Source organism: Fopius arisanus, unplaced genomic scaffold (assembly GCF_000806365.1).
Source record: "Fopius arisanus strain USDA-PBARC FA_bdor unplaced genomic scaffold, ASM80636v1 scaffold00006, whole genome shotgun sequence".
NCBI lineage: Eukaryota > Metazoa > Arthropoda > Insecta > Hymenoptera > Braconidae > Fopius > Fopius arisanus.
This window is the reverse complement of record NW_011887745.1, coordinates 1,610,557-1,618,282: the sequence shown is the minus strand read 5'-3', so window position 1 is coordinate 1,618,282 and position 7,726 is coordinate 1,610,557. Positions and strand designations below refer to the sequence as shown.

General features: G+C 38.8%; 1 long non-coding RNA gene across 1 annotated transcript in view; it reads left to right on the top strand.

Moving 5' to 3' along the window:
• LOC105273739 (uncharacterized) overlaps window positions 1-7,483 on the top strand; it is a 19,483-nt gene extending 12,000 nt beyond the window's left edge. Inside the window, exons 2-3 of the long non-coding RNA XR_892934.1 lie at window positions 6,447-6,607; window positions 6,679-7,483. This is a non-coding gene — a long non-coding RNA (uncharacterized lncRNA). The remainder of the gene's footprint in view (window positions 1-6,446; window positions 6,608-6,678) is intronic.
• Window positions 7,484-7,726: the final 243 nt, after the last annotated feature.

The window sequence follows — 7,726 nt, the reverse complement described above, 5'->3', positions numbered from 1 at the left end:
ATTGAAAGACACTGATAATATTTTTCTTAGGGAAATGTTCCGGCATTTTAATTTGGCGTCGAGAGTGAAAAATAAAGAAGGGAGATTCGGAAATTTATTATGATCAACAACACAATAATTATTAATAGTTTTCTGAACAATATTTCCTCTTCAAGCAATATATGGAAGTTACGAATATTTTTTTTGTGCAATGCACTAGTGCACAAACGTATTAACTAATCAAAAAAATCAGAACAAAAATTTGGGTAATTAAAAAGAAGTTTCCATGGGAAAAATTGAAAATTTTCTTATTTTACTTTTCCCACCACCAAGTTTATGCCGAATATCCCCTCTACTCTTGCCTACGCGCAGGGCATCACGGGCCCGAAGGGGGGCGCAGCCATAAATTTTATGACTTGAGACAATTTAGCCTAATTGAGGTCGGGAGCTGGACTAGCTCCGAGAGCTGAGGTTGCCCACCTCTGTTCTAATCTCTATTTCGCTACAGATACGATCCCAGATGGGTGTTTACATTCTTCGGGTAGATTTAAGTTGATTGAGATCGTCCAGTGTTTCCCATTTAAATAGATGAGAGATATTCCGTATTGCAATTGAGAGGTCAATTGCCGTTCATTCCAATGTTTTGGAATTGATGAGTGTTTCATTTCCGGTATTAATTCTGATGAGGTTGTTTTCTTCTAGTCATTTCTCTATTGTTTTGCTTCTCATGTCCAATTTTTTGGCACCACATAAAAAGCTCTGACTGTTGAAGTCCCCCACGATTACAAATGGTGTTGGCAGTTGTGAAATTGAATCCTTAATGTCATCTCTGGAGAATGTGTGGCTATTAGGTAAATAAATATTACAAATATAATATAATTATATCTGGTATGTTTATCATCGATGCTACTGCTTCTGAAGGTTTTGTCATTTTCGCGAGGCATCTGATTATGCTCGGGATCCCCCTCGAATATAATAAAAATTAATCAAATACTAATAATAAACTGAATATTGAACCCTAGAATAGTTAAATGTGTGTGAAATCCCGCCGAAAAACTTCTCGACGAGAGTTTGAAGAACTCGGAGAGAGAAAGAGAAAGATGGAAATGTAGCATGGGAGAGATAGCGCTACTCCTAACGCCGAGCGCAGAATTAATTTTCCGGCGGGTTCATTTTTCCCAGGCTCAAACGGCGCATCCATTCGGCATCGGATAAGCGAACATTTTCCTAGAATTTGGGAATTCCACCATGTATGTGACCGAGATATTTCCGTTTTTGCGAAACGGGATTTCTACAGGACCGTTGGGCCGGAGCTCTCGCTCAACGGTGAGCGGAGCGAAGTGGGGGAAATACTCGAGGCTATGAGGGCACGCACCCTGCTCAAGGTCAACACAGAATAATGTCAAGAATCCTAACGTTTCTCGGGGGTTTCGCAGGGGTTCCCGGGCATTTTAGCTCTAGGGCAAAAACTGGTCTTTTGGCCCGTGCGTCCTGACGATAGCTGCTAAAAATGGCCGAACTCTTGCCTCACCGGAACGTTCGTTCAAGTGGATTAAACGCGAAGGGGTCACAGTGCGCCAATATCTCCCCATTTAAATTTCCAAGGGGACCCGAAACTTTACTTTTTCCCCTAAAAACCCCCATTATCGCAGCTAGTCTTACCCAGTTGGTTCCCGGCGGATCCGCGGACTTAACTTCAAATTCTTAACTCACCAATCATGCGACAAATACAAACGATCACGGCAACTTAGTGGGGTTTTGGTCGTAAACATCCATAACGACCTTCCACCTCTAAAATGTACCAGAAATATCTCACGGATCCCTCTCTTCGGGGTGCTGGACTGTACGCGGGACTGTACATCCCGAGGAGATTCTACAAACGGTGTTCTCATTCATCGAAACGGATAATCATTTCTATTCCTCTTCGTGGCGCGATTAACAGACCGTTGTGATTTGTCCATAACTAACCTTTTCCCTTAACTATTTATCGATCCCTAATTCCCCCTAAAATTCCCAATCACCTGCTTAATTCGGAATTAGCAGGCACAGATAGCCCTTACAATAATTTACGCTAATTTTCCTGTTCTCAACCATCAGTGGGATCGCAAGTTGGGCGCATCTCTCTTCACGTCACAACCCATAAACATAATGCTATGACTCACCGTTGACATCAAGTCTTCTGACCTTCTGCTCGATCGTCTCTCTTGTAATGTGGTTCGCCCAGATCAGGATGACTGTAACATTACAATTATTACGGTTGCGCCCAGTGGGAGGAACGTGGGACAGGTCTGCTATGTCAGTCAACTCCTCAAGTATCTAAGAGAGCAGGTCAAAATCTAACCTACTAGGTTGTCAAGTTGACATCGTTTTATGATGAGTCGAGTCCAACTCGAATCGAGCGATTACGATGAATCAGATGAGGATTAAGTTAAGAAGCGATAAATCATATATAATGAATAGTCGATTGGAAACAACTTCTGATAATTCAACAAATTCGGCATATCTTTAAATGCTCATTAGGTTGATTCTAGAGGTCACAAAATGTGAAGAAATCATCAAAATTCTACGTTTGATTTTTGAGATCATTACAATAACTTCCTCCTTTTCGATCGGAAAGTGAGAAATTGAAAAATAGTATATTTTACGCCTAGGACGGAAAATGGGAATCTGACGAATGCGACTTTATAGTCCGAGTCGGAGACGAGGATTATAACGCGCATGAGTCAGAATCACTTTTTCCGCCGTGGCTATGATGCTATTTTATGTCATTGTGGCCGAAATAGTATATTTCTCACGTGGGGAGGAAAAACAGATTAGTCTTCCCCACATGGAAAATTGCTACCCGAGCCGAAGGCGAGGGTGGTAATCACGTGGGGAATGCTTGTCTGTGTTTCCTCCCGAGGGTTGAATACGATTTTTCTGCCGAAATGCGGCGAAAGTGTCGTTTCTAACCGAGCGAGGTGAGGTTAGAATGCGCACTTTAGGTGCATGTAGGCAGAAAACGCCTTTTTATCCGAGCAAAGCGAGGTTAGAAACGCGTTTTACCGGCCACAATAACATAAAATACCAATTTAATGTATAGAAACTCAATTCGTTATTGCAGGAAGTCAATCGCGAATTCGAAAAAATTGCGAAATTAAACAAAGAGAACATGACAAAAAACAAAAATAATATGTCATTGAAAGCGGTAAAAATCGATTGAATATGCTGAAACATCATTGGAAGCTACAATAAAACGGGCGGCGTGGGAATTCAATTTGTACATGTCTATTTTTTTAAAACTTGTCCCATTTTCCATTATTCCTGTGCATCTGTGAATGTATTTTTGCCAAATTCAATTCTTGTTTCTTCGATGTTGAACGTTTTTGAATTCTTTAACTTTTTTATTATTTGTGTTTTTCGATTTTTGTTATATTTCGAATAAATATATGGATAGTACCAGCTGGTACATCTCAACGGGTCTTTTACCAACCCCTCCTAGTACCTTCGCAGTACCCTAGCCTAATTCCCTGACCGCTCTTCCCTCTAGCCTACTCATAACTAACTGCACAGCCTATATGAGTTTGTTTTTCTACCATGAGAGATCTTTTCCATCGCCGAGACTCAAACTTTTGCCGCTCATGGGACGCTTTATTCATGGGGCCAGCGCGTTAACGACTAGAGTAAAGACGTCCTTTTGTGATATTTTAAAACTTTTTGTTATCCTTCTGCAACTTTCAATCAATTTTGACAATATCCATTCAATTTTTGTCACTAGATCCTTTTATTCTTCTTTCTATTTTTCATGTCTTTTAGAGTTCCTCAATTTATAATATTTTTCAATTATGGTTTATAGTTTCAATTTTTCCAGTATTCATAATATAGAAAAATGGCTCAAATGAATCAAAATAGTCTAAAAGCTCGAGTTGTTTCTACCCAAGGAACTGGTTTTTCTACTTCTAGACTAAATATTTTCAAAATTTCCTTGAAAAAATTTCGCCTGAAATATCTCTGAACGTTGGACTGGGCTGAACTGCAATTACCTATAATATGTTTATGGAAAAACGCCGCTATAATTCGATGCCGCAATAATTACGTATTTATCCATAGTAAATGAAAATAGAAATGATTTTATAATCTTATAACATATGAAGATCTGCGCAACTCATCTGATGAGGAGACATTCATATTTCATGTTTCTGAATTTTATAAGTTTACAAAAAATAAAAGAATATCGTATAAATATATAGTTGTTCTCGTTTAAATGTCAGTCCCCAGTCATCGCTCAGTTACCCGAAGTTTGTCGAACAGATGTTTGACCGATTTTAAGATTTAATTCAATAAAAATTGCCTATCTTTTCGGTAAATCCGGAGCGAAATGTCATTGAAGAAAATTTTACAGATCTATTCTGGAGTTTTTATTGGATATTTCTCTCCGTGGGATGACAGGATGCTCGGCGCGGAGATATTGGATCAATGCTTAGTTATGTTTCATACATTGGCAATCCTGCATAGAATGTGATGTAAATTATCTTTTTGTGACATTGACAAGTTTTCGAATAAAATTTCTAATGTATTGGTTGATATCCGTATTAACTGTGAGAGCGGCTAATGGAAAATTGATGGAGCTACGAAGCCCAGGCTTGGTACCGAAGCCTTCGGGAGGCGGGAAAGGAGAAGAGAGCAAGAATTATAGGATGAGGGCGGAGTAACGAGCCGCTGAGCTAATGAAAGTGTAATGTCGTGCCAAAGGGAGGTGGACGTACACTTGACCAAAGCGAATTATTAATGAAACGCAAATGTTATCTAATGGCTTGACATTTTTCCTTTGTCTACAATAACTTGGAATTTTTTACGCGATATTATTAGTAATGTTATGAATCTTAAAACTATTTTAAATAGAGAAACATAGAATAGAACTGACTGCTTGATACTAAAAAGGTTGGAAAATAACCTCTTATTTTGTTGGAGCAAAATTCCCTCACAATTTGAAATGATGTCCCACACGTACGTTCACGTCGGTAAAATATCAGATGGCATTTCGTTGTATGTTTCACATCTCATTGAAACCGCCCCCATCGAAAAATGTCATGGAAATATCGGAAATTGGAAAGCTTATTCATATATATTTTTTCGCTCTGGATACACGCCAGTGGAGCACAGCGCGTCGCAGCGATTGTAGTATTCATTCCGCATACCTAATACACTACAACGGAATCTTAAAAGAGAGAGATGACGACAAAGTGGGACGACTATGTGATGCCTAAAAGGCATACGCAAAATATATAATCGTGAAGAAAACCAATATTTAAGAAGGGTTTTAAACGGGTTTTTATGTTAAATGTGAAGTGAATAGAAATACTATTTCCAAAAAAAGAGGTCCACTTGAAGACACTGTATTTAGTTAAATTTTTTCTGGATAATAGACCATGGTTATCGGTGGAACTATCATAGAAAAAATATCTCATACAATAAGATACCTCAGGGAGAAATATAATCAAAAATATCGCAACAAAATGAAGCGCAATAAATAAGGAACAAATCCAATCTCTTGATGAATTGAGAAGTCAACAATGAGACCTCCAACATAATACAAGCGGCGATAACACATAATCATCAACTAATCAAATGGGGAAGCTTTGAATATTTATCTTCCATTGATTTCATCCAATTACACATTGAAGAGCCAAAGTGAAGTAGTTTGGCAGTAATATTTTTATTGGAACATTATTGTAGCGAATATTTTGAGAAGGAATCTTCTGATCTGCCATCTAAACAAGTAAACACGTATCGAGGTAGTAAATTTGTACAAGTGGAATAAAAGCATGTATGAAGTTGGATGAGTAACGGTAGTTATGCACATCAGTCGAAAGGGACACGATGAGGGGAGAGGTGGAGCATTGGAAATTAGACACACGTTTCATTTCCTGGAGCGACTGTGGTTTCCGTCATACTTCAGCTATTGGAAATACACTGCAAGGTGGGCGGTATGTGTTGGATGCTATGCGATGAATTCATCTGTGTATGTACGATCGAATCAGGCGATTGGGTATAGGTGGGGGTTTTATAAGTCTGGTAAAACGTCGAAGGACTGTTATAGTCATGTTGTTATAGAAACCAGTGATTTTTTTTCTCTCATTCTCTCTCTTCTTCCCTTTCCACTCGTATATATCTGAGTGCACATACCATGGGTGCGTCGTCGGATACGGGAGTCGACGTGAATCGACGGTGGCTTGCTTTCGAGGCTTTCAGAGCCTTTTTTTCCCCGTCCTTCAACCCCATCCACCATTTTATACTTCATCGCAGTGTCGTCGGCTCTTCGTAACACCAACGTAACTCGTATGCCAGCATCTGCTATTTATCCATTGCATTTTTTTATACGTTCAACGCATCATACCCCTCTCTCCACAACACTGAGAGACTCCTCTGAAGGGGATTCCGGCTTCGGTACATTTTTTTTTCATTTATTATTTTTTTTTTCATTTCAGAGAATCAAACCGTCAGCCATTGAGGGGATTGATGGCTGCCGGATTCTTTCTTCCCTCCAGATGAAGACATATATCACCAGATTTAGCATGTATATGTATGGATATTGAATAAATACTTGGCTGCCATGTTTCTTTTTTACAAAAACAATATAAATCAAAAAGTAAGTAATAAAGGGAGAGAAACGAAGTTTCCGATTTGAATATGAATAAACATTTTGACACTGGTTTTTAGGTGATGTAGTAACGGAATATTATTCTGGATCTTTCAAGGAGTGGAAGGTTACTCGCTAAGAGTCTGGGGAGCAATTCGCTTAAATGTCCGGTCGAGCGAAAAAAGCTTTTTCTATATAAAGAAAAAAAACTGTGCGACCCTTGATGCGGAAATGCGAGAACTAAACTTACCCTCTGTCTCTTGCCCTATCAGCACGTTTTACTTCCTTTCCGCGGAATTGTATTAGCCTTTACGAGGTTCCCTTCACCTCTCACCACAATAAAGTGCAGTGACACTTGATACCTATCAGCAACAAAAGCCAAAATGCTAGTCTATCAAAATTCTAACTAGGTAACTCCGACAATATCACATTGAATATGGGTTTGATTATTCGCTTTCGAAGGAATAAATTGAGAGTGAAAAAATGCAATCTTTCAACTTACCAGTATCTTCACTCTATTCCCATCTCCGTATCTTTCAGAAGGGGGAAAAAATAAAAAGAAGAAGAAAAGACGAGTGAATATGGGCTCTCAGGAACAATATATATATATGGGCCTAGAAAGACACTCTTGCACTTTGTCTTGAGTGGCAAAAGAGTGACTTTGCTGTCTGGTCCTATCCCGTGCAGGCCATTTTTACTTTCTTCAGATAAGCATCGGTACAAAAATTATATGAATAAAGGAGAAATTATAAAATAGGGGAACAGAAGACTTAAAGAAGTGGTCGGTCTATTTCATGAACGGGAATCGTCAGGGAAAAATACCGAAATGTTGAAATAAATTCATGGCTAAATAAATCGGAACGTAGTGAAACAAAAAGCTCCACCCGGAGATATCTCATGTAAGTATATCATCGGAATATGTGGCGCAACCCCTCGATATTGGTGCTCTCTTTACTGAAAAACCTAATATACTTTACATCCCCGTTAAATCGACAATTCATTCAATAAATAATCAGATGAAAATTCCATTCGCTTTAGTTTTTATCAGAATATGTCCGTGCCTTCGTCTTACATGCTAAAAATGAATTACTTCTGGTCAGCAAAGAACCTACTTGTGAGAATTTTAGA